This window comes from Agrilus planipennis, unplaced genomic scaffold (assembly GCF_000699045.2).
Source record: "Agrilus planipennis isolate EAB-ADULT unplaced genomic scaffold, Apla_2.0 scaffold6, whole genome shotgun sequence".
NCBI lineage: Eukaryota > Metazoa > Arthropoda > Insecta > Coleoptera > Buprestidae > Agrilus > Agrilus planipennis.
The window spans coordinates 2,377,314-2,404,267 of record NW_020439302.1 but is presented as its reverse complement, the minus strand read 5'-3'; the positions used below and the strand labels follow the sequence as shown (position 1 = coordinate 2,404,267).

General features: G+C 34.0%; 2 protein-coding genes across 3 annotated transcripts in view; both read right to left on the bottom strand.

The window, feature by feature from the left end:
• The window catches only part of LOC108744369, a 40,547-nt gene extending 23,701 nt beyond the window's left edge, over nucleotides 1-16,846 (bottom strand). Inside the window, exon 1 of the mRNA XM_018480091.1 lies at nucleotides 15,521-16,846. The gene's annotated coding sequence lies outside the window, so the exon portion shown is untranslated. The remainder of the gene's footprint in view (nucleotides 1-15,520) is intronic.
• Nucleotides 1-19,357, bottom strand: part of LOC108744453 — a 119,621-nt gene extending 100,264 nt beyond the window's left edge. For both annotated transcript variants that reach the window (XM_018480236.2, XM_018480244.2), the window contains exon 1: nucleotides 19,145-19,357. The gene's annotated coding sequence lies outside the window, so the exon portion shown is untranslated. The remainder of the gene's footprint in view (nucleotides 1-19,144) is intronic.
• Nucleotides 19,358-26,954: the final 7,597 nt, after the last annotated feature.

The window sequence follows — 26,954 nt, the reverse complement described above, 5'->3', positions numbered from 1 at the left end:
GAGACTCGAGTCTCTGTCTCTCATCTAGTCTCTCTGGTGTTGCTGAGAGAGACTGTCAAAAAAACTGTTTAGCGTCTCTGAACGAGAGACTCGAGTCGCTCATAGAGAGATCTTCATTTCTTATCCAGTTTCTGAACGAGAGACTCGAATCTCTGAATAAACAATTTTATCGTTCGAGTCTCTCATACAGAGACTGTGAGAGATCCATAAAAACACGTAGGCAATAACTGAGAGACTGTTAAAGACTGTGAGAGACGCTCTCAGAGACGCTGAAAGACTGAAAAACTCTGAGAGACTGAAAATTTTTGTCTAGGGAGACGAAGAAGTGACTGATTTTAGGTATCTAGGAAGTCAGGACGGAAGGAGTAGTAGGGTTATAAAGCAGAAGATAAAGAAATAAAAAAAATTCGAAAAAGATTGTTAAAGATATATGATTGGAACGCGGCGATATACGGGTGCGAAACGTAGACGGTGAGCAAGGCGGAAAAGAACAGACTAGAAGCGTTCGAAATGTGATGTTACAGGCAATTGATGACACAATGGATATATAAGATTAGAAATGAAGAGGTATCAGAAAGAATAGAAGGAATTTAAAAATTGAAAAAATAGTAAAAAAAATTGTTGATTATTTTGCATACGTAACTTTTTCTTCAATTTTTGAAACAGTAAACGTTGCACATTCAATAAATATCACTACACATTGACGCGCATGCAAATATGTGACCTAGACAAGGTCTTAATTAAAATATTTTCGATCAGAGATCGCAAAATCTGATATTGACACGTTAGCATGGCGTAATCCTTGAATTTACTCGCGAATGTACCACAGCAAACATTCCAATTTCGTATCGCGATATGCGTACATTGCTTAATAATACAAAGTAATAAGAAAAAACTTTTTAAGTGTTTGTCTTTTTTACAGTACTCTTACTGTAACGGATAATAAGTACATTTGACCAACAAGAATATAAAAAGATGTTATTATTTCTTAGGTTCAAAAGCGCTGCTGCATCCTGTGAATCCCCTTTACATTTATTAATACGCACATTTAAACAAACAATTAACCACTACGAACTTGTTAAATTTTTAATGAGGTTTGCATCGGTGTTTCGAGTCGTAAACTTATTAACACATTCATACAAATTTTATTTAAAAATACAGGTACAGATAATAACAGTTGGGAGATTGTATATTTTCTAGCTAAAACAGAAGAGGAAATTGCGTCAATTATCCGATTTCCTTTTTGTTTTAAAAATCCGTCCATCACGACCGTTTCTCTCACGAATGGTTACACAGATATAAAATTGAAATTGACACTAAACTTTATGAAGATCATTTGGGGAATAACAAGGAATCAAAAGGTCTTAACATAAGAAAAGTTTAACTGGTACGTGCGACATCAGATATGAAGTGGATTTTTCACCGCCTCAACATTGTGAAGATCATTTGGGAAATAAGGAAAACTTCACTGGGAAACGCGACATCTAGGATGGATTTTCACCGCCTAAACATTGTGAAGATCATTTCGGTAATAACAAGGAATCAAAAGGTCTTAACATAAGAAAAGTTTAACTGGTACGTGAGACATCAGATATGAAGTGGATTTTTCACCGCCTCAACATTGTGAAGATCATTTGGGAAATAAGGAAAACTTTACTGGGAAACGCGACATCTAGGATGGATTTTCACCGCCTAAACATTGTGAAGATCATTTCGGTAATAACAAGGAATCAAAAGGTCTTAACACAAGAAAAGTTTTAAAGGAACGTGCGACATCAGATATGAAGTGGATTTTTCACCATCTAAACATTGTGAAGATCATTTGGGAAATAAGGAAAGCTTTGCTGGGAAACGTAACATCACATCTAGGATGGATTTTCACTGGCTAAACATTGTGAAGATCATTTGGGGAATAACAAGGAATCAAAAGGTCTTAACACAAGAAAAGTTTTACTGGGACGTGAGACATCAGATATGAGGTGGATTTTCACCGCCTCAACATTACGAAGATCATTCGGTACGTAAAAGGGGATCAAGGACTTTATTGAAAAATGCGACAACACCAGAATTTATTCTGGTTTAACAAAAACCCATACAGTTCATCCGCTTCTCTCACCTTTCCATAGGTTCTTTCCTTGTTTTGTCTTTTTCGAAAGGCAATCACTACAATACACCTTTACAAGTAAGCATTTTCTCTAGAACATACCTAAGTTTTTTAGGATTGCTATAATAGTTCGGAAGCCCCGGAGGCTGAGTATATGTGACACACGCGGAATGTAAACAATTCCTTTAACGCAGCCAATTTAGTATAATAAACGTCAATAACTTTCACGTCGATATAAATCCTAGAGACGTCGTTTCTCCGTTTGTAATTAACATTTCTTAATAATAATAATAATAATAAACCGTCGTTCGCTACTATTTAGTCCAATACTTAAGTATGTCGTTGTTTTCCGCGCGTTCCGACATTACTTATTCCATTCGTCTACGCGTATGACCCACATATAATAAGTACACGTCCACAGGTCTCTTCGATCGCGAATACACTGCAACTTGTAACTGTACCACAATTGATTAGCGCGTACAGACATTGCATCCGCTAATGAGATAACCAAACACCAATACAGGACATGTCAAAAAAAAATATCCTAATTACCTACAACCTTACATTATCACCTATTTCACAAAAAAAAAATAAATCATGAAACATGTACATAAACATCACACTTAATTTTTCCAGAAATTTTCCTTATTTAAGACATAAGAAAATTAGGGAAAGAGCGAATATAAACATGGAATCCCGAGATAAAAATGTTCAGTCTCCCAGAGTCTCTGAAAGCGAGACTCGAGTCTCCGTCTCTCATCTAGTCTCTCTGGTGTTGCTGAGAGAGACTGTCAAAAAAACTGTTTAGCGTCTCTGAACGAGAGACTCGAGTCGCTCATAGAGAGATCTTCATTTCGTATCCAATCTCTGAACGAGAGACTCGAGTCGCTCATAGAGAGATCTTCATTTCTTATCCAGTTTCTGAACGAGAGACTCGAATCTCTGAATAAACAATTTTATCGTTCGAGTCTCTCATACAGAGACTGTGAGAGATCCATAAAAACACGTAGGCAATAACTGAGAGACTGTTAAAGACTGTGAGAGACGCTCTCAGAGACGCTGAAAGACTGAAAAACTCTGAGAGACTGAAAATTTTTGTCTAGGGAGACGAAGAAGTGACTGATTTTAGGTATCTAGGAAGTCAGGACGGAAGGAGTAGTAGGGTTATAAAGCAGAAGATAAAGAAATAAAAAAAATTCGAAAAAGATTGTTAAAGATATATGATTGGAACGCGGCGATATACGGGTGCGAAACGTAGACGGTGAGCAAGGCGGAAAAGAACAGACTAGAAGCGTTCGAAATGTGATGTTACAGGCAATTGATGACACAATGGATATATAAGATTAGAAATGAAGAGGTATCAGAAAGAATAGAAGGAATTTAAAAATTGAAAAAATAGTAAAAAAAATTGTTGATTATTTTGCATACGTAACTTTTTCTTCAATTTTTGAAACAGTAAACGTTGCACATTCAATAAATATCACTACACATTGACGCGCATGCAAATATGTGACCTAGACAAGGTCTTAATTAAAATATTTTCGATCAGAGATCGCAAAATCTGATATTGACACGTTAGCATGGCGTAATCCTTGAATTTACTCGCGAATGTACCACAGCAAACATTCCAATTTCGTATCGCGATATGCGTACATTGCTTAATAATGTCACCGTGTGGGTTTAAGACAAACATTTTGATTATTTAATATCTATTTTTGAAGACTAACAAGTTTTATAATTTATTATAATCCTAATATTCGCAATGGACCATTAGGAAAATGAGCGAAATTGCCTGATTTTCTAAACGCCATTATTAGTTTTGATGACAGACAAACTCTAAGTACTCTATCGGACTTTGAGTAAGAATTTGGTCATTCAGCCATCGTTTATAAAATGAATTGTAGAATAAATTGCTCCGCGATTACTTTACATGGATGGATGTCGATGGATACGTACAAACACTAATATAACTTTCTCGATTAATGTTATTATTAAGCAATAATAACACAAACAATAAATGGTCAAAGAGTAACTAACAGGTGCGTTCGCTGTGTTTTGTAAGGCAACGAGTTGTTCTTCTTAAAAGCAAAGGAAGAAGAGGTCGATAGAGATTGCTATAAAACGCCCGGAGCGAATTAAACATACAAGTTGAGAAAGTGTGCGGGTCACCAATCGGTTCTTTTTATAGTCACGAAATCACTTTCGTATAGCCTCTCGTATACATAAACGTACACTGCCTGTTGCTGATGTTTTTATAGCCAAAAGAAACAGCTCCACTATTACCTACACGTTCACACCTAAATATCTATCTTATAAACAATCAAAAAAGTGATGTGATAAAGGTCAATTCTACAGAGAAATAAACTTAACTATTATAGAACCTAACCTAATTGTCGATAGCTAATTTTAATGATCTAAAAGTAAAAATATGAATTTAAAGATTTAAAACGAAACCTCTAGATTAACCCAATGTAAATCCAAGTCTAAAATTTTCACATCTAACCCAACCTATATTATGGAACCTAACCTGATAGTATCTCTAGCACGTAGTAGTAGCAATTCATCAAAGACTTACAATTGGAAGTATGTACATAATAATAAAATAATTATTATTGAAGGTGAATTTAATCAGATGATTCAAATGTAAACAAATATCGGGTGGAGAGTATGTTGTTGGACGTAGCGTATTCAAATGGGTAAAGTAAGAGTTGTTTCAGATCCAAGTGGCCATAAAACACGACCTGCTACAGCGTTTTATGCGGTTCACAAATCATCACACCTGTTGTCAGAGCGTGATTTGCGATTACGACCGGGGTTGATGATCGTAATGATGCTGACGATGATGAAAATGATAATGGTGATGATGATGATGATGATGATGATGATGGGAAGCATGTACTCCTGGAAACGTCCGAATTGACCGCGGTATTAGCACATAGTTGATTGATTCACGACACACATAAATGTTACCGTTGAACTTTTTGTCGTTAATAGAAAATTGCACGCCAAAGAAGGCCGATGATAGTAATTATTATGTCTATTTTCAAGGAACGGAGTTGCTCCTCAATGACCTTGCGACATTTCGAAAGGGAAGTTTATGAACATTGTTAAATAAACATTATTAAAGATAGGACAACTTTAGGGATAGATATACAGGGGCAAAAGATTAGTATGCTTGGATTTGCAGTGTTACTATCTAGCAAGAAAGGGTAGGAGATAGCATTAAATTAATAAAGTAAAACAAAAATATTAGTATGCAAGAGGGAAAAAGTGAATATAAAGATAGGAGACGAAAACTAAGAAGAAGTGGCTGATTTTAGGTATCTATAGGAAGGCAGATAACTCAGGACGGAAGGAACGGTAGGGATAGAGGATAGTACAGGGTCGAATGTCCTTCAAAGAAGTCACTTCCATGCCCGCGAATGGTTAATTTAGAAATTCGAAAAAGATTGTTAAAGGTGCATGTTTGGAGCGCGGCGCTGTACGAGTGCGAAACATGAAAGAAAAGGTTAGATGCATTCAAAATGTGGTGGGAATGATGAGGATACCGTGGATAGAGAAGGTTAGAAATGAAGAGGTATTAGAAAGAGTAGGAGAACAGAAGACTCTACGCATGTCAATATAAACTAGGCGAGATAGGTTGGTAGGACTCCTTCTGAGGCATGAAGGGCTAGTCAGAGACATATTAGAGGCAGAAACAGGAGTTAGAAGGGGTAGAGGTAGACCTAGATTAGATTACTTTTCGCAAATAGTTAAGGATATGGGTAGTTCTAGTTTAGGTTGGAAATGATGAGGCATTAGAAATAATTGAAGAACAAATATTATTATAGAAGTTAATAAGAAATATAGGTTGGAATGATACCTTCTTAGACATAAAGGACTGGTTAAGGGCATATTAGAAGCAGAAACAGCATAGACTAGATTAGATTAGTGTTCACATATAGTTCAGGATGTTAAACGTTCTAGTTTTAAGGAAATCCGAAGATTAGCTCAGGATAGGAACGACTGGAAATGAGTGTCCAACCAGTCTTAGGACTGACGACCCTATGATGACAATGAAGCACTTGAATGCAACCTAACCTAGTCTAAGTCAATCTACGCCAGAGAAAACCCACCTACATTTTTATCCATTTCAAAGGATAAGTTTGTAATGCAGGACCAATGGGATAGCGTATACGTTCACCCGACCTAAATTCTTCTGTCTTTTAATGTATTCAGGATTCAGCACGATTTTATTGAGTGTCCGGTTAATCAATCCGAACGGATCATTGTAATAAAATCGGAAATAGTTTAAGAAATATATCGACGAAACTAGCGCCAAGCCTCCTACGACTGGGTCCATCTTTATCAGCAGCAGCAGCAGCACCATCAAGCATTCTCCATTCAACGAACGGTTATGTCGACTCAATAAACTTCGCCCACATGGTTTAACGCAACCATTCTGCGGATCTTTCGTACAAACAAAATTGTACCACGTACCACAACAACAACAACAACAACAATAATCGAACGCTGCCATAGTAAAATATTCCAAGAGAATGAGACTAACGCTAAAGCATGAAAAGAGATGCCTTGAGAGGTAGAGAGGATGAGAGAGCGCGAGTAGGAGACTATCACGGTACCCATGGTGTAACGTTAGATCGAACGGACTGTCCTCGATCAATGAAATAATTAATGATTTTAATCAGCGCATGCAGCCGGTACGAGCTCCTTTTTAGAACTGGTGCAAATTCTTTACTCCATGCACTAACATATATATACCCAGTGTCGTCTCATCAGAAATCAAAACCGTTAGAGACAAAAGGGTTACTCAATTTAAAAAGATGCATGGTCACACCTCAAGAAAAATGTTCACAATGTAAGTGAGCGAAACACGAGTCAACGCCAACTTAAAAGTGTTGTAGATTAATTGGGATAAAACCCTTTCTGTTTATAGAGCCGAGGGTCGAAAATGCACACACAACGTATGTGAGAAGAACACATGTCCGCGTTAACTAAAAGTGTTGTGGTTGGTTGGGGTAAATCCTTTAGGTTTTAGGGAGCTTTGCGATGAAAAAAATGCCCACAACGTAAGTGCACGAAACACAGGTTTCCGTTAACTGAAAAGTGTTGTGGTTAGTTGGGGTAAGTCCTTTTGGTTTTAATGGGTCTTACGTTGAAAAATGCAAACAACGTACATGAGTAAAACACATCTCTGCGTTAACTAAATGTGTTGCGGTTAGTTGAGGTAAGGCCTTTTGTGTCTTACGTTGAAAAATGCACACAACGTAAGTGAGAAAAACCCATGTCCGCGTTAACTAAATGTGTTGTGGTTAGTTAGAGTAAATCCTTTAGATTTTAGAGACTTGCGTTGAAAAAAATGCCCACAACGTAAGTGCACGAAACACAGGTTTCCGTTAACTGAAAAAGTGTTGTGGTTAGTTGGGGTAAGTCCTTTTGGTTTTAATGGGTCTTACGTTGAAAAATGCACACAACGTACATGAGTAAAACACATCTCTGCGTTAACTAAATGTGTTGCGGTTAATTACGGCAAATGCTTCAGATTTTAATGAGCCTTGCATTGAAATAAATGCACTCAACGTAATTTATCGAAACACATGTCCATGTTAACTGAAAGAATTGTAGTTAATTGGGGTAAGTCCTTTTGGTTTTAATGAGTCTTGCGTTGAAAAATGCACACAACATACGTGGGCAAAACGTATGTCCATGTTAACTAAATGTATTGCGGTTAGTTGGGCTAAGTCCTTTTGGTTTTAACGAGTCCTGCGTTTAACTCAACAAAGTGAACGAGACAGCTCCGTGTTAACTAAAAGTGTTGTGGTTAGTTGCGGTAAATCCCTTTGGTTCTAATGTTTTTTGTAATAATTAGTACCTAACATAGAATTAAAATAGAAACGAACATCTAGTATAAAAAGCGTTTTTAATTCTGTCTATCAATACCAACATTTCGTCATCGATTGCAAGCATCTTCAGAAGGAATATAATTTTCAATCTTCCCTAATGTTAACCGTTACAACTCAAGGCGCAAAATAGATTAATTCGCTCCTTTAAAAACAATTTCACCATAAACTACCTGACTGTTTTATAATATTGCCGTCGATAAACAAATTTTAACATATTTAAAGAAGGTCGGCTTCTTTTGCAATATTCTTTATAATGTAATTGCGATAAAGGATTAAAATTTATCAAGGCATCTACAGGATAAAATAAGTGCTCGTTGAATGCATAATAAATGCCGCAGAGATCCAGGCATTTAAAGGACAATAACCTAACGCCAGATCATTGTAATTCTCACAAGGAACATCCTGATGACCTTGTAAAGACCCAAAATTGATAATCGAAGAGTGCTCAACGTTGATTTCTAGGTAAAGTGGACACTTAAATACGTGCGGGCTGTCCAAAATCGTGCTGCTTTATAAAATATTCATCAATGCAAATGTTTAACCAGAAAATACAGGCAAGAACCCAGTTGAAAGGTTCCCATGGTTGAAAAAATTAAATTTGAAAGAGCATAATCGGAATTTTTATACGTTGTAGGTACAGAGTGTCGATCAATTGAAAAAAAAATTTAATTGATTTTTTTAGAAGGGTAAATAATGGCTGTATCAATCGATTAGATTTTTAATGATAAAAATGACCAACAATCCCAGCCTGAAGATATGCCTACAGAATGATTTCTATTATCGGCAACAATAAATCAACAACTAGAATAACCAGTCCCGGTCGAAACTCCTTTTTTCCACGGCATTCTTGGATTAGTCATACCCAACAAGTACTATTAAAGGTACTCTCAAGCGTCAGCATCATCTCAGTGGCGTCAGGAATCCTGGTTTGCAATAGAACATAACCTATCTTACGCTCAACGGTTACAGAAAACAAAATGTAAAAAACGGAACCACAACAAAAATGTAAACCTGGGCAACTACAAACACATGCGCACATTTGCAGTATTTATTAGAACAGTCTCAGGGTTATAAAAGGAAACAGTTTTTATTCCTTTCAGATTTTCAATAAATTTGATAGCGATTGAAAATTCAATCGATTAAAGCACATCCAAGCAGGCGTACTCATATTTCAGTTGTTCTTCTTTTTTAATCCTTCTGTGCTGCTACAAATGCAGCACAATTGGTTTCCGATTTTAAAATTTTAATTACTGATTACTCAAGAACTACACACGGCATTGAAAAACGACAAGGAAGATGATTTTTATAATTTCCAAATGAATCAAGTGAAATCGTTTTCATGCAGCAAATTAGAAACATGAACCTTTAGTAATAGTGTCTACTAATTGACAAATAACTATTATATGATTCGAAATACAGATCGATAATAGTCATTTTCCTACTAGCAGTTCCTAGTTTAATTTTATGCTTTAATAATGAAATTCAAATTGTAATTGTATATAACAATCCGAACGTAATTATCAAAACAAGAAAAATTGTAGAGCAATATCTCAGCAGGTTGTAGGAATGCTAAAAATGTGAACGCAATTGTAACACAACCCGTAGAATTCAACTGAAATAATAACTGTTATATAACGAATGAAATATTCCAAATAAATGTGAACATTTTAAGAGATACGGCCGATTGCCTAAGGCAAATATTTTAGAACAGATCAGCAGATAAAAATATGGATTTATATCTAATTTAAGTCGGTTACTATAATCACCGTATACCTAATAATGTTCCAATATTACACAAATGGTATGTAATGAGTTAGAAAGCGAAGCAACGGCAGACACACTGCTAACTTCACACTGTCGAATTTTTGTTAGATGTGCGCACGCAGCTTCCGTTGCATACAACAACTTTACCCTCTACTCGCCAAAAGAACTGTAAACTAGCAATCAAATAACCGCGGATCTGTACCTAATTAGTAGACCTAAGATAATTTTAATTAGGCAGTAAACTACAAAAATCAAACAATATTATCACATCATTTTTAACGAAAAAATCGACACAATTATTTTTTATGTGTACGTAGTCGTGTACATTTCTGCATGACTGTACGTATGCATACATATATGTATGTTGGGGTACCTATAAAATAGTGGACGAAAAAAAAAACGGAATTCCGTTGTAATCGCTTCCACCGTGGCTGTTCTCGCCAGTGGCGTCCAATATCGACAGGACCAATAAGGATAAATTTAAAAAATGCTTGACTTCTTGTTCAGAACAACTGACACGGCAAAATAAAAAAAGAACTTCGGAAAGCTCACTTTAAAGCAACTATTTGACATACTTATTAGTTTTTTAAACTCGAAATTATCTAGGACTTTTAAACGATCCCTTACATCTCACCATCTATAGCATTTTTTAAATAATTATTTTAGAATGTATACTTTAATACCATACACCTGAAAATAGATATTTAGACCCACTCACTTTATTCCAATTGTTTATTATCAACTCCGTCCAAATTGACGACTTTCAATTAAAAATCTTCATGAAAACAACACCCTACTAAATACCTCCAACTTCGTACGTGCTTATTTATCACCCTAAACATAATTTTTGACGTGACAACGTCTTATAATTCGATGGAGCCGGCTGCACGCACGAAAAAACATGACTCATGCGGCGTTACCTCGCTCTGAGGCGTTCCATTTAAGGCTTGAAGTGCAAGCGAGAGCGCGGAACGAGCGACAAAGAGGCACAATCGGCCTCCGCGTTCGGCAGCGTTCGACATCTGTCTCTCTCCTACTTGAGTGAGCGATGCGTCCGCGTGGACAGCTGCTATACAATAATACATTTCCATTTACCTCCTTCTCTATATCCATACAAAATATCTATCAAACAAATAAAATTAAAGTTTTCTTTTGAAAAATGAAACCATTCCATCAGTATTTTCTTATGACGTTGTCACGTTCGACTATCGTCAGTAAACCGACTTTACAGACAACCGATTTTTTTTGTTTACCATTGATATTTTGTTGTCGATTTTGTATAAACAAAAGCCCGTTATAGTAGTCGCCTCTGTGTTTCGAGCACTCGCTCCAACGACGCGTTACCAACCGACCGCGAATACGATGACTTCACCGGTGCGTTAAGAAGGAAGGAAACTCTCACAGGGACCAACAGGAAAGCGACGGATACAAACGGACTCGTTTCCGACGTTTTAAATAAGTGTAACATGTGTCTAGACAAAATTTGTACCACCCCTATAGTTCTCAAACCGAGTTTTTAGCAACGTAATGCCGTTGCTTCCACAAACTAATTAATGTACTTACTGTGTCTTGTCACGCAATAACAAAGCGACTAACTGGAAGTTGATTTAGGCTTTCACGGCTGTTTTCCGAAGAAACTGGATTTCCGGATTCTAACCGCGTCTTTTTTTTTTTGATAAAATTCTCATGACAGATCATGGTGGCGTCGATAATATTCGACGTTTCGTCTCCGAGAACGTGAAGTTTCTGAAGATGCCCCTTATGATAGGAGAAATCAACGTTGAGCACTCTTCGATTATCAATATTGTTTTATTTTTTTCAAGATCATCAGGATGTTCCTTATGAGAATTATAACGATCTGATGTTAGGTTATTGCCCTTTAAATGCCTGAATCTCTTCTATTATAAAAGAAGTCAACCTTCTTTAAGTATGTAATAATGTATTTCTTCAATAATTAACTGGTTTCTGTACTTAGGAATACAGTGAAATTCGTTTATTATGACTCCGCCTATATTGACCAACCGCTTAATGTGAAGTAATTGCAGTGTTAAGTTTGGTTTTCGTATTAAATTCTGTATAGGAAAGTCTAGATATAATGACTCCGTTTAAAGTGACATATCGTTTATTATGACTGATTCTCAAGAAGCCATATCCGGCTATAGTGACCCAAATGATTATTAATAACATTTTCGCTCATTTTTCTGACCCTTCTTATGTATATTGATATTACAATTCGTCGTTCTTTTTCTTTTTCTGTTAATAAATATATACAATTTGTAGTTTTTCTCTCTATTAAACTAAATAGCTAACCAAAAGTTGTTAATTTTCTAAGACTATGCTTCGTATGACGTTCGCTTAGTATGACGTGTTTGACATTTCCCTTCGATGTCATTATAAGCGGATTCTACTGTATACGAATTAATAGTAGGTATGTTTACTATTAACCGTAAGTAATACAAAATACCTGTCAACCGAGTTCGGTCCTGCTTATTCCAACTTTGGGTCCCCCGATCTCTCCCAAAATGATCTTTAGAAATTCGGCCTTAAGCCAATTAATCCTAACCCGAGATCTACTTGACCTAAACCAAATCAACCATAGGTCCACTCGCTTATACACTTAACTATTGAAGAAAATAATTTCTAAAATAATAAATAGAAATGCCTAGTGATGAACGAAAATGATGAATGAAAGAAACGGTCACGCCTGAATAACTCCAAACTATTTGAAAGGTTGCTAATAGTGACATTTACTTTCGTTGCTACTTAATGCTCAGTGTATTTATTATTAATTCCATAACTAGAACTCTTACCTGTCGATAACTACGAGCGTCTACTTCCTGTTTCCAACCATTTGTAAAATCTACGCAAATACTTTTGACAATTAAAATAAAGGAAATGGAATCGGTATTGACACAACAGTACTGTATGAAAATAAATAAAAGTAAAACTAAAATACTGGTATGCAAGGGATGAATAGGTAGGGAAAAAATAGGAGACGAAAAATTAGAAGAAGTGGTTGATTTTAAGTATCTAGGAAGTCAGATAAGTCAGAACGGAAGGAGTAGTAGGGATATAAAGCAGAAGATAGCGCAGTCGCGAGAAAGAAGTTACTTCTATGCTCGCGAACGGTTAATTTACAAATTCGAAAGAAAATGTTAGAAGCGTTCGTAATTTGGTGTTACAGGCGACTGATGACGATACCGTGGATAGAGAAGGTTAGAAATGAAGAGGTATTAGAGAGAATAAGAGAACAGAGGACTATATGGAAGTCAATAAGAAATAGGCGAGATAGGTTAGTAGGACACCTTCCAACCAGTCTTAGGACTGACGACCTTATGATGATGATGACGTAAATATGCAAATGAAGCTTCTGAAGTATCTGGATATTGTTGAAACTTTCATTTATTTTTTAATGACATTGTTACAGGTAATTTCTTGCCTTGAACTTAGCAAATTAAAAATACATCAAGAATGGTGTTTTTGATTGATTAATTGATTGGTTGGTGTCATATCGAGAGAACTTTCCTCTTTTTCGGTTAATTGATTTTTTTACAAACTTCTATTAAGATGTACACCGCATTTCCTCTCTCAATCAAATTTCTGTGAGACCGTCGAATTGCGCGCTACGTTCAGAAACCGAACGAACTAGTTATTAACACTTTCTACATCCAAATTTTCATGACACGTACTATTTCACTTGTCACCGACCGTGAAAATGTGTCCTAGCACCAGGCATCTTCGAACGCTCAAAACGAAAACGTCGAATCTTAGACCATTCACAACTGCCAAAAGCAATAAGACATAAAACGAGGTAGAACGACACGATTAATTAAACAAAAAAAGAGTTAAAAAACAGTGGCGCCAAAAATTTTACGACGATCAGTTTTCACTTAATTTTGTTACTTATTTTAGAAATTTATACGAAAAATTTACCACGCTTATGGAAACCATTTCCATCACGCTAATTTACAGGAAATTTTCCTTTTCAGTTTTAAATCACGCACCCCATGTATATAATTGATGATAACAATGATATGTGGTCTCGAAATTGATAGCTACCAACTTTGATATCTTTCATGCTTCACTTCTTTTATTTAATTTTCTATAAAAATATTTTTTTGAGAAAACCTTGCAAGCATTTGCTAATTTTTTAAATATTGGAGTGTTTTCTAGACTAATTGTGGTGTTTGCACCATTTCACCAGCTGCGAAGATTAAGTATGATTTATATTTTCTATTTGATGTGATTGAGATATAGTTTTTCTATCTTTATGTTATAGTTTCTTCATTTCAGCAACAAATAATTCTTCTACATACGTCCTTATTTGCCCTTGTCACCCGTTTTAATTGGAAAAAAGAGACTAATACCAAAATAGTTTATTTAGCGTGAAAGATCAGAGTCAAAATAGAGTTGCAAATAATTTTATTGATGTAAAATTAACATCAGTTATTTTAAATCAAAATATTTACAACCCCATTTTGTTTCTGATCTTTTATACATTGTAATAAGAGAAAGGAAGGGAATCCATAGTTTCTTTAGCTATGGGTTCATCTAATAAGTGAAGGTTTTCGAATCGTTTTCTAAGAATTTTGGATTGTAGGCATTTATTAGCACACCACAATATCTTGTAGTTTTCAGTTTTACACAGCTGGCGTATATCAATTCGATATTGTTTTGCGGGTTGTTTTGTCGTAATTCATAGAATTTCGTAGTTCCTTCCTAAAAGTACGATAAGTGGTGATTTGTCAAGTGCTGATATCAATTGGGAACTTCAAAATTCGATAGACCATGACATTGAACCCGGAAAACAACATTAAATTTTTTTTTCTATTACCCTAAATGGCCAAATGTGAACAACTTTCATTCATCATTTTATATGATGTTTGATCGGTCATACCAGCAAAACTTTTAATGGCCAAATAAATAACATCTCTGATTGTAATACATATAACAAACCCAATAAAACCAAATCGATATGACTAATTCCAAATACGAGAACATCATTTGCAGATACAAAATAAATTCAAATATAGGAATGGTATGTTCGTTACTTCTTTTATTTTTAGCTTATGTTAATAAAACTGAACGTTTTAAGTCACAAGAAATGTGTGTCAGCAGTGTTTGCTTTGAGATTTTTACGTTGTCGAGTCGGTTTCAAATTTTACTAACCTGGATAAATATGAATGATCATATTGAATTTCGGAATCATGCCTAGCCTTGGGCATCGCTAGGCATTAGCGTATTCAACATCTCTACTAAATCGCGTAATAATTCGGACAACGAATAGAAAATTACTAATTACACTATTTAAATATAAGAAACGACGATTTCAAATACTAGGTACGTTTTTAAAAAAGGGCCTAAAAATTATAGAATACTTTCCCCTAAATCCACACAGATAGTCCAGAAAACAAGAAAAATCACTCTAAGGGAGATTACTGCTTGAATTCTGATCTAATGAAGCACAATCCCATTGTACTTAATACGATTAAGTTAATCTCACATTTTAGTTTAAACAATTGAGTAAAGGACTATTGTAGCTCTCCAGTTTGACCTTTCAAGGGGCGATGAGTTTAAAGGTCAACAAACAGATATTCTAGTCATTTCTATTACACTTGTTATTACCGTGATTCACTGCATTGGCAGGAAAATATATACGTAACTGCGACCAACGCTACCACCAGAATATTCAATGGAAAACACTTTGGGCTTATAATAAACAATTTGTATATTAATAAAAAAATCTTACCTTTGCATTTATTAGAAATATATCCTTATTGTCCATCTCCCATTGACCCGAATTTTCTTTTCAATCACTTGTGTGCAGCAACGAACGAACGAAAACACATCAAGAAAGTAAAAGTAAAGTATTCAAAAAAAAAAAACTATGCACGCGATATTGTCCGTCACCAAGTTTCACTGACCGTTAAATATGGTCAAAAAATTCTTTGTTAATTATTTAACGTAATTAAATCATGAAATTTGTACACGAACTTCCGCAATGTTGTCTTTTTTAGCAGTTCGTTACAAGTTCCTCTACAAACTTTAAACTGTACAAGTTCACTCAATTGTTTATGTAAGTGGTGTGGTTCAACACAAAAAAATTAGACTCTTACTGAACACTAAGTCCTAAACAGTGTCTTTTTCGAACTCTTAAATGTTATCGTCAAGTTCTTCAGGAGTTGTTACAGGTTTTGGAAAGAAAAACGAAACTCTCACAAGTCTGCTAAACTTTGATGGAGATCAAAGATGACAATAACATAGCAGAACTTTTCCTAAATTGTAGTAAGTTCGTAAAGAAGGTCCACTAAATATTAATATTTCTGTTTCTTCACATCGTCCTCTTTCTTTCCTTTTTCTAGAAACTAACAGAGTCCTTCTTAAGGCTTACGACTCACTCCACAATTACATCTCGTATCCAGGAGCTTTCAGACACATTCTAGAAACTTCTGGAATTTTGGTATCTCCCCAGTGTATTTCCAAAAAGTATAACTTCCTTCAAAAACTTTCCAAATTCTTCTGAAGCCGCCAGTGCTTCCCCGGTTTCTTCCCGATATTAAAACTTCTTTGAATTTGTTTTGGACACTTTTAAAGATGTTGCAGCAACTTCTCCAGATGCTTCCCGATGGTTCCAACAATCAGAAGTGATTATTTCCTTGACTATTTCACTTCGCACAAACTTATCCGGTAGAATACCAATCGAATGCATTCAACATTAGACGCCGTTGCACTGCGACGATCGAATGCGTTAAAATGAACACAATCGTCTAAGTATACGAATGAACACCTGTCGACTGCTGGTTGTTGTTGTTGTTGCTGCTGCGGAAAAGCAGGTGAATGGAAGAAGCGAGAGACGTGAAACTACAGAAAGAGACGGAGCGAGATCGCAGGATCGAGGTGATGGAAGTGAGATCGTGTAAGGGAAAGAAAAGGAGAGGAGAGAGTCTCCAACGTTTTCTTTTTTTCTTTTGCTTTTTCTACTTCTGAGATGCCGATGCTGCTGGAAGTTCTGCCGGTCGACGGTGATGGTGAACCAAGGAAGAGACCCAGGACGACGGCTAGGACTAAAAATATGTACGACGGACACGGGGTCTACGGACGGAATATTGTCGCAGTAGGCTACGACTCGAACGTTACAGAACGCATATATATATATATATATTGATATAAGTAAGTACGCATACGCATTATTTATCGTTATCACTAAATACAACGCTAACTAATAACGCGGAAACTTTTTCTGGAATAATTAACGCATACTTACATAAAATCCGCAAGTGTAGACGCTACTTAGAAATACATAACTCATTAATGGTAGAAGACTTTACTTGTTGAAACTCCGAAGTTCTCATAATAACCCTTTGTGTACTATCTGCCCCAATGTTGAATTAGAACAGTTTCAATGTTAATGTGGTTGTCATTTTATCCAGTTGTGTTTTAATTATTTATTATTTTAACTTGTACGAAAAAAGTTCGCCATGTCTCCGTCTAATGTAATACAATAACTTAATAATCTTCCTTTATGAAGGCGAAACGTCGGTTTAAGATTACAAATTAAATAAATAACACTTCACCCCTCTGGTCGTTTCCATTGAAACTGTTTTAGTTCTTATAATAAATTATTATTGGACCAATGGAAAAGTCATTTTAAACTCATCAAAATAACTTTGGAGGGAATACCGAAGAATCTGATGTCTTCCCTTTTGGTGCCTAATTTACTATTAATTTGGTCAGTACATTTATTGATCAAGCAATTTTCATGTATACACAACTTATTTTTCTTATTTATTTATGAAAAATACGTAAAACACAAAAAAGTTGGGAAGTTATTTTTTTAAATAACAAAAAAATGGCGTTAAGTTTCCTGTAAAAACTTATTAAAGATGGTGAAATACATATCATTTTCCACCACAACGATTCGCGTTAAATTTTCCGTTTTTGGAAACAACATTTTTTAAATTTTGACTCCTTCATATAGAATCCTTTTCTTTTTCATCGTTATTAATGAAAAACACTAATTTCTGGTTATAATATCAAATATATTATAATTTCACAGTAATTAAAAATTCTCTACAACAGATTATACTTGAAGCTAAAGTTTTAACTTTTTTATAACAGTGAACCTTTGGACACTTTGTAGTTTATCAGCAAGTTTTAAAAATGCTAAGAAAACAATAAGATCTATTGCATGCAATTTTTTTAGGCAGATCATCAATACCTATAGTAATTAAATTTGAAAATTAATTTAACGTAAGTTAGCCCATTTGGACCAATTTTTAAATCCAATAAAGTTCTGAATTTTGTGTATTATACAACAAAGTTATCGTAGAACAGAAAATAGCTACATATAAAAGAATTGATTACCATTACTTTGTTGGTTATATCTAACTAGCGACCCGCCACAGCTTCGCACGGGTGCAATGCTGATACTAAATATGTATATTTTTGTTTTGTTTAGATTATTATCGAGAAGGGGAAATCTTCAAAAGATACCCCCTGAACATACTAAATATACTACAGAATGTCTTTATATACAACATTCACAGTTTTTTTGTCATTAGACAATACAAACCGGCCTCCCGGCCGGTACCGCCGCAACCGCTATGTCCCTGCATTTTAAGTCTGTAATATCTTCGAAAATATTCATTTAAATTACATGCTGTAAAGGGCCATTTGATCTATATCAAATGCACAATGTATTTAAGGTACTTAATTGGATAAGAATTAATGCCGTATTGCTTACAATCGCTTCGTAAATAAGTCATTATTTCTCATAAAAAGTAAAGGATAAAAAATGGTTATTGTGGGTTATCCCTAAGAGATAGACATACACCATCGCGGACTTTTTTGTAGACCTTTTTAAGGTGTACAACACTGTGATCTATCTCGTAGGGTTCAGCCAGCGTTTGCAATGCAAGCACAAAAAAATGTGTTTTACGACATCACATTGGAAACCTCTAAAATTATCAGTGTTTCTCTACTATATTATCCATGTATTATACATATAAACCTTCTTCTTGAATCACTCTATCTATTAAAAAAAAAGCATCAAAATCCCTTGCGTAGTTTTAAAGATCTAAGCATACGTAGGGACAGACAGCGGGAAACGACTTTGTCTTATACTATGTATTGATTATAGGCATTCGTACCTTGTGTTCGATTTTAATATAATAAAATCAAAAAATTATATACATATGAAAGTAATTTAAGTACATAATTTACATTTAGTTGTAATTGCTTCCTTAATTATCAAATATTATGCAGTTATGGTTGGCTTTGTGCCTTCAACTGAAAAACAGCACGTTGTTTTATGTATAAAGTGAACCAATTACAACGCGATAAATAAGTACTTAATATTTATCAAAAAACTCACCGGCTCGGGTTCAGGATTCTCCGCACCTTCCTGCAATCAAACGACAAACACACAATTAGTTTATATCAAAGTCAATCCCCTCCGTGATTTATATTAAATAATAATTTAAAGTTCGCGTAACATTGCTTTTTATCAACAGTATTAAATCACGAACGCGTGTTAAATTCTGCGACCGAACGTAATTTTACTACAATACGTGTGCTCTATTTTGTAGATATACTGAACTGGAGGTCATTCTTTTAGGCATTTGCGCATGAACGATAAAGATCTAAGCCAACTGTTGTTGTTATCAGTCTTTCGAAGCATTGCATTCTCTAGCAGATGAAACTGATTATTATTATTATTATAACGATGCATCGTTGTCAAACGTACAATTAATTACGCATTTTCGAGTTGATTTTTTATTTCAAAAACAAAATACAGAGGTATCCTCCTATCTAACTTACAATTAGATAACAAACAGGCATAATTAATGTGGGCATTTAAGAGAAGGATTATAGTAAGATAACTAATGACATATTTACGACTTTGTAATGGACAACACAACAAAGGTGTTACAAAGAAAAAAAAAAACAGAAAATACGAAAAACAAATTAACACAAAACAATTTAGATAAATAGATACTTAACTAAAATTTTTATATGTAAATAATGTAGAAATAAGTATTATTTTAAATCAATTTAATTAATAAGAACCAGCCCTGTGTATGTACTCGTGTTAAATTTATAGACATTCTTGCTTATTAATGAAGAATAAATTCAAAGTTGACTGGTAAAACAATTATGTAAAATATGCCCACTTACGAAGTTTGGTATAAAAATTAATATTTATAGGAAGTTAAGTATTGTAAATGGAAAATCTGATTGTATAATTTTCCTCTGTTGATGATAATTTTCTTGTTTTTGCAAATCCTTCTTTTTACGTTTCAGCATATTCTGTTTTTGTGCCTCAGGTGATATGAATTCACAATTTTTTTAAAAACAATACTGTAATCATTAAATAAATATTGATCCTAAGACAGGCAAAAACAATAAATTATCCAGTTACGTCTTATAAAAAGATAAAATTTGTAATCTATACAAAAATATGCTTTTCTCTAAAAGATTTACATCTCCTACTAGATCGTCTATTCCTTGGGTCACCTTGATGGTTAAAGAGAGGTACAAGAGTTAATTATTTCATATAATTCATAATTCAAAAACTGCTTACATATTGTTCTTTAGAAAGTATGTACATAGTAAGTATTTAATATTTATTTTTAATAACCTTCCAAACGAAGAAGAATGAACATAAATTCCCTCAACGTTAGCTTCACTGATAATACTACATGTAAATTTCTTGACATACCAATACGCAAAAAAACTTTAGTCATTTATTAATAATGTATTTAACAATGTACCATTACGTTTCGCCCAGTATATACCTACAGGTAAGCAAAACCTAATAAAAAAAACCGTCCTTCCTGTAAGTATGTCTGTTTCTGCCTTTTTGTCTATCCTGGCATCTCAAACGAAAAGAATGCTGTTTAGGTACCATTATGTTATTACTATCAGCAATCTTGATAAGACAATATCCGATTTAGTCAGAGATAAGTGTCCGCAAGACAAGCATGCATGTTAGTATACATATAATATGGACCATATATGTACGTCAATGCAGTTACAATGTAATGCTTTATCCGAATACAAATTAAGTGAAATAAGTATGCCGTGAACTCACTTTTGACATGGACAAGAAAAAGGCCAAAATGAGAGACAGACAGAGAGAGCAACCAACCGATGACTCGACATCCTGATTACCTCAACACAATCTATATTACTTTTAGTAGGTACTTATGTATTTATGTATAAATGCAAGCGTTATATACCTATGTACATATGTATAAGTTTTGTATGCTGTATGGCTCCTTATGAACTGTTATATTTTACGCGTGATTTGTATGTATTATACTTACTGACCTTGCATACATACATATGTATAAACAAATTATACACATTTTAGTACATTTTGTTTTCCCGATTTATTCGCCAAATTGGCTCCATTCCATGGCATAAATTTATGTGTAAAAATGGGGGTACGAACTGAATTCAAACTGCAGTATATAAACTCTCTATAAAGAAGCTATTTATCGCGAAAATTTGCATAAAAGGTAGACATTACGTGGCTTAGTCTATTTGCCTTATATTAATACCAGGGATGTTACGGAGCTTCAACTCCGGTTCCGTTAAGTCGGAACTTCCGATTATTATTACACCTTCGGTTCCGACTTCGGCTCCGACACTTTTAAATCGGAGGTCGAAGCATAACATTGCGGTGGCCTGTGTCGACTGTTATGAACAGGTTCATAATATGAACTTCATACATGTCGCGCGGGGAATCCACCCGACTCCCACTACGTGCACTGAGCACTCTATCGTCAATTATTTTTTCATTGTTTATGTTTTATTTTATAATCGAAAATTGAAATGAAAAAAAATTGACTAAATAATGTTTTATTTGTCCTTAAATAAAAATTCTCTCTCATGCCACCACTTCTGACCCTGCCTCCGACTCTGATTCCGACTCCGATTCCGACTTCGATAAAGCAAATTTAAAAACTCCGACTCCGCCTTCGGTTCCGATAAACTACCTCCGTTACATCACTGATTAATACCTGTATACTGTATATTTCTATTACTAAATGGCCACTGAAACTCATGACTATCTGCATGTAAGCCTAAATTTATTGTCAACTTAATTACCTAATTATCTTTGACTATCCCATAAATGCATATGTGATACAAGGATTCTAGCAAATCTTTTTCAATATTCTGTACTATTCCTCAAATATCAGAAATATTATCCTGTTTATCCTCTTAAATGTCCTACAAAACTTACTAAAAATCCCTATCAGTCAAAACTGATAGAAGACCCCTATTGGTGTGTATTATGAAGAAATCCTACAAAACGTTTTCAGTTTCCTATACCACCATTCAAATATCCCACAGGACTGTTTAAGTATCTTATCTAGTTCCTAAATATCCTTAAAATCCTAATACAAAATCCCTGTTAGTGTCAATTATAAAGATGTTCTATATAATTCTTCAGATATCCTGCAGGATTGTTTGAACTTATAAAAAATACATACCTAACAAGTCCCTGCCAGACCAAAACTCTTTCAATTTCTTACACAACTCCTCAAAAGTACTACAGGACTTTTTAAATAGGTATTATGTCCTGTTCCGTAACTTACCTTCGAAATTTGCAAAAAATCCCTACCTGTCAAAACTAATAGAAAATCCCTATTGATGTGTATTATAAATAAATCCTACAAATCGTTTTCAATTTCCTATACTACCCTTCGAATATCCGACAGGACTGTTTAAGTATCTTATCTAGTTCCTAAATATCCTTAAAAACTAATAGAAAGTCCCTGTTAGTGTAAATTATAAAGATTTTCTGTATAATTATAAATTTATAAAAAAATACGTAGCTACTAATGTATAATTTTCAATATTTCTTATAAAAGTTTTCAATTTTCCGAATAACTGCTGATATACCCTACAGGACTTTTCGAATATCTTGTCCTGCTCCTTAAATATCCTTCAAAACTGATTGAAAATCCCTACTATTATATATTATATGTATGGATATCCTACAAAACTTTTTCAACTTTCAGGATTATTTGGATTTATAATTTTGGCTATCTTATTCTTTTCGTTAAATATCCTTGCTACCAAACGTTTCAATTTCCTAAACAAGTCCTCAAATATAATACAAGATTCGTTGAGTATCTTTTCCTTAAATATCCCCTAGAAAATTCCTGATAGCATCCTACAGGACTCTTCATGAAACACCTGTTCAATAATAATCGTTATTACACGACAGTAAAGTGACAATTTCATTTTTCCTTTTTTTTAAATAACAACATCAACATTACCTCCACATTTTAGACAATGCTATATAGAAACTGCAACATGTAATTATTTCATTACATCACAGGTGCACATCTAATCCCGCATATAATAATTATTAGTAGAATTGCATGACATATCACGTATTTTTGATTATTAGGACGTTCACACGCCTTAATGTACGAGGTACATGTACGCAACTATTATATATTATTTAAAAACATAGCACGTATGCCACTTGCGAATAAAGTGTAACACAGCACGCCCATGCCCATGTTTTATTTAAACATTTTTTCCTGAAATCGGTCCTAAGGTACAACGTCCTTGTTTCGCAAGTTGTGTCCACAGAATTTTAAATAAAACAATATTGTACATCAAGTAATATACAATATAAGCAGAGATGTGCTAAATGGTTTTTTAAAAGTTATTAAATACAAAAATGCAAATATTTTTTTGATTTGTTATTTCAAATGTAAAANATATTTTTTAAGAAAACCTTGCAGGCATTTGCTCATTTTTTAAATATTGGAGTTTTTCTAGACTAATAGTGGTGTTTACTGTACTATATCACCCGCTGAGAAGATTAAGTATGATTTATATTTTTCTGTTTGAAGTGATTGCGATGCAGTTTTTCTATCTTTATGTTATAGTTTCTTCAGTTCAGCAACAAATTATTCTTCTAAATGTTTCCTTATTTACCCTTGTCACTCGTTTTAATTGGAAAAAAGACACTGATGCCAAAAGAGTTTATTTAGCGTGAATGATCAGAGCCAAAATAGGGTTGCAAATAATTTTATTGATGTAAAATCAACATCAATCATTTTAAATCAAAATATTTATAACCCCATTTTGTTTCTGATCTTTTACACATTGTAATAAGAGAAAGAAATGGAATCCATTTTCTTTAGCTTTGGGTTCATCTAATAATAATAATTTTGGATTATACGCATTTACTAGCACACCACAATATCTTGTAGTTTTATGTAGGTAATGTTTGACCTGTGATACTAGCAAAACTTTCAACGGCAAAAATGTATTTTGCTTTTTACAAATAGAAAATACGTTTGGAAAAGTATTTTAAATAAAATACAAAATGGTTTTCTCAAAAAAGTATTTAACTGTATTTATTATTCTGTATTTGCATTTTAAATGCAAGTATTTCAAATAAATCACATCACACAAGTGAATAAATTTGAATTAGATTTAAAAAATGTAAAACAAATTTACATACATACATTACTCAAAAGAATAAATTTAATTAAAACTACGTTGTAGCAGCATAATGAAGCTGTTATTTCAAGAATTATTTACACGACATTTGTTTATCCTACAAAAATTTTTGGATAACCACGAATTTCTACAACTTGGCATCAATAATAATCCTACACGGTAATTTCCGTGTTCATACAGAAATAACCATATAATTGTATTTTACAAGGAAATAATCAGTCTTCCTTCTGTAATTATTTTATACGAGATTGACTGATCTTACAAAATTGTTAGTTTAGTAAATAATAACCCTAGAAACTACCTTTATTTAAACTGAAATTACCATAGAACAATATTTAACATATAAACAATCGATCTTTTTAAAATTATTTTAAAGGATACGATTAATTAATCTTACAAAGTTATTGGGTGATCATGAATTCCTCCAGCATGAGCTTTAGCAATAACCCTACACGCCAATTTCCTTCTTCGGACTGACATATATTAAAAATGCCCAAAGATTCATTAATTGGTACCGAATGTAGATGTTAAGCTATTATCTTTTCATTTACTAAATTAACCACGATATACTTGTTGTGTATTTGATATAATCAAGGAATTTAGAAAGAAGTTTGGACAACTGTGATATTCCTTAACGTATGTATAAATCTCCTTTCTGGCATTCATATTTTTCAGCAAACAGCTTCGTGAATTTTGTTGTGGTGCTTAAATAAATTTTGAGAAGCCGGTGTTACTTTATTAAAAAAAATACAGCTACTTTTATTGCACTACACAAGAGAATAAGTCATGACTGTCGTCTGTTTTTTAACCGCTAACAAGCACGAATTCACAAAATTCTTCGGCCATCTCCATAAAGCGCAAAAAATATAAGACAAATGCGTGGGATTATGATTAACCTCACGGTGAATTTTATTACATATGACTAGCTTTTGCGCGCACTTGGAAGCACCATTAAACAGTCTCATTGTAGAGGAGCTCTAAAAATAGCTTGTTCTATCGTAGTCTTAGGTTTTTTTGAATATTATAGTGGAAATCCACCTATTTTCACACAAAGCGCATTCAAAGACACAGATTCCTGAAAAAGGATTTCTATTTTATAGATCTCGAGTTCTATAAGTAGCTTTCAGTATGCAGGTTTTATATTTATGCAAATGATTTCATAAATTATAATGTTAGAAACAAAGGTTTCTATTTTTGCAAAAATTTCCCATTTCTCTTCAAACCCCATTCCAAATACAGTCGAACTTCTGACTCCCGATCCGATCTCTAGATTTATCTATCTCTAAGTTTCCCAAAATCGACACTTTGGTGAGGATTTTGCATTACTAATTGTCCCCTTAATTCCAATTTGTGATGTTAATTTCCTTTAGAAAATCAACCGCGTCAATAATCAACTGGGAAAACGACAATCAACACAAATTTTCACTTTTTCGGTAGGAAAAGATAACACAAACGAAGTGCTTCTCCTGCCTAACATCGTGATCCGATATAGTAAGGATTATGACCGGTGAACATTAACTATATTGTCGTGAAACTTTTTCCAAGAAAATCCAACGTGTCGATTTCTACAATTAAAAGTCTTTTTTTGTCGTACAGCAGCACTTTTTTTAAATATACTTCGTCTACATAGATTAATTTACCTGCAGCTACTGTCATGTGCATACCCCACACATATAGACATAGACGCACACAACTAAACGCGATCACGTACGTATACACGTCGAAGAACTCGCTCAGGAATTTAAATTGACTTGAGCGACATACAATTTCTTCTGACTTGGTTTCGATAACGACAGACGAACGCAATTATATAGAAAAATAAACCACTCCGGTCCGTAACACACATTTCTTAAATGAAAAATTGTTGAATAGCAATTAAACAACCGAAAAACACATGCATACGTATTTATTTACTAATATAATATTAATATTTTGTGTTTAGAAGAAAATATGCATACCATTCAATTCTCCGTGGAATTTTAAGACAAATTTTCCTTTTCCGTTTTTCAATCCGATGTGGAATTATCGAGTAATCAATCATTAAAATTTAAAATAGTTAAGCAATCAGCACGCTGTTGGATCGCTGCAATTGTTACAGCTGTTGCTGCTGCACTTCCGTTTGCAGCGTGTGGACACACATTCAAACGTTAATTTCTCAGTAACTACACATCGGATCAAAAAATTTCAAAGGGAAATAACCCTTAGAATTTCATGAAGAATTTGACTGTTACGGCGTTTGCTAGATATTTTATCAACTGTATAATTACTAAAATGAAATATTCTGTTTTATTTTATGGATAATAATATTTTAAGAGAACATTTCTTGTCTGCAAACGTTCAATGATGTGTATATGCGTGAGATTACACGTCAATTCATTCAAGTACAGACCTTTTAGCGGTAAAAGCAAATTTGAACAATTCAAATAAACGAAGGTGAAATTTTTACCTTGTGATAAATTCAAACAGGTACGGCATGCAATGAGAGACGTAGTTTGTCGCGAAAAATCAACGTGCAGCAAGCATCGCATGTTTGTAGAGAAATCGCGAATATTTATCCTCACATCTCGTTTAAACAAATGTAGAAGGCAATGTTTGTGCAACTTAATTGAAATTCCAAACACGTTCTCGTAATTTTTATTATTTTTTGAACTTTTCCAACAAAAACGAAGATTGTCATCTACCTATTA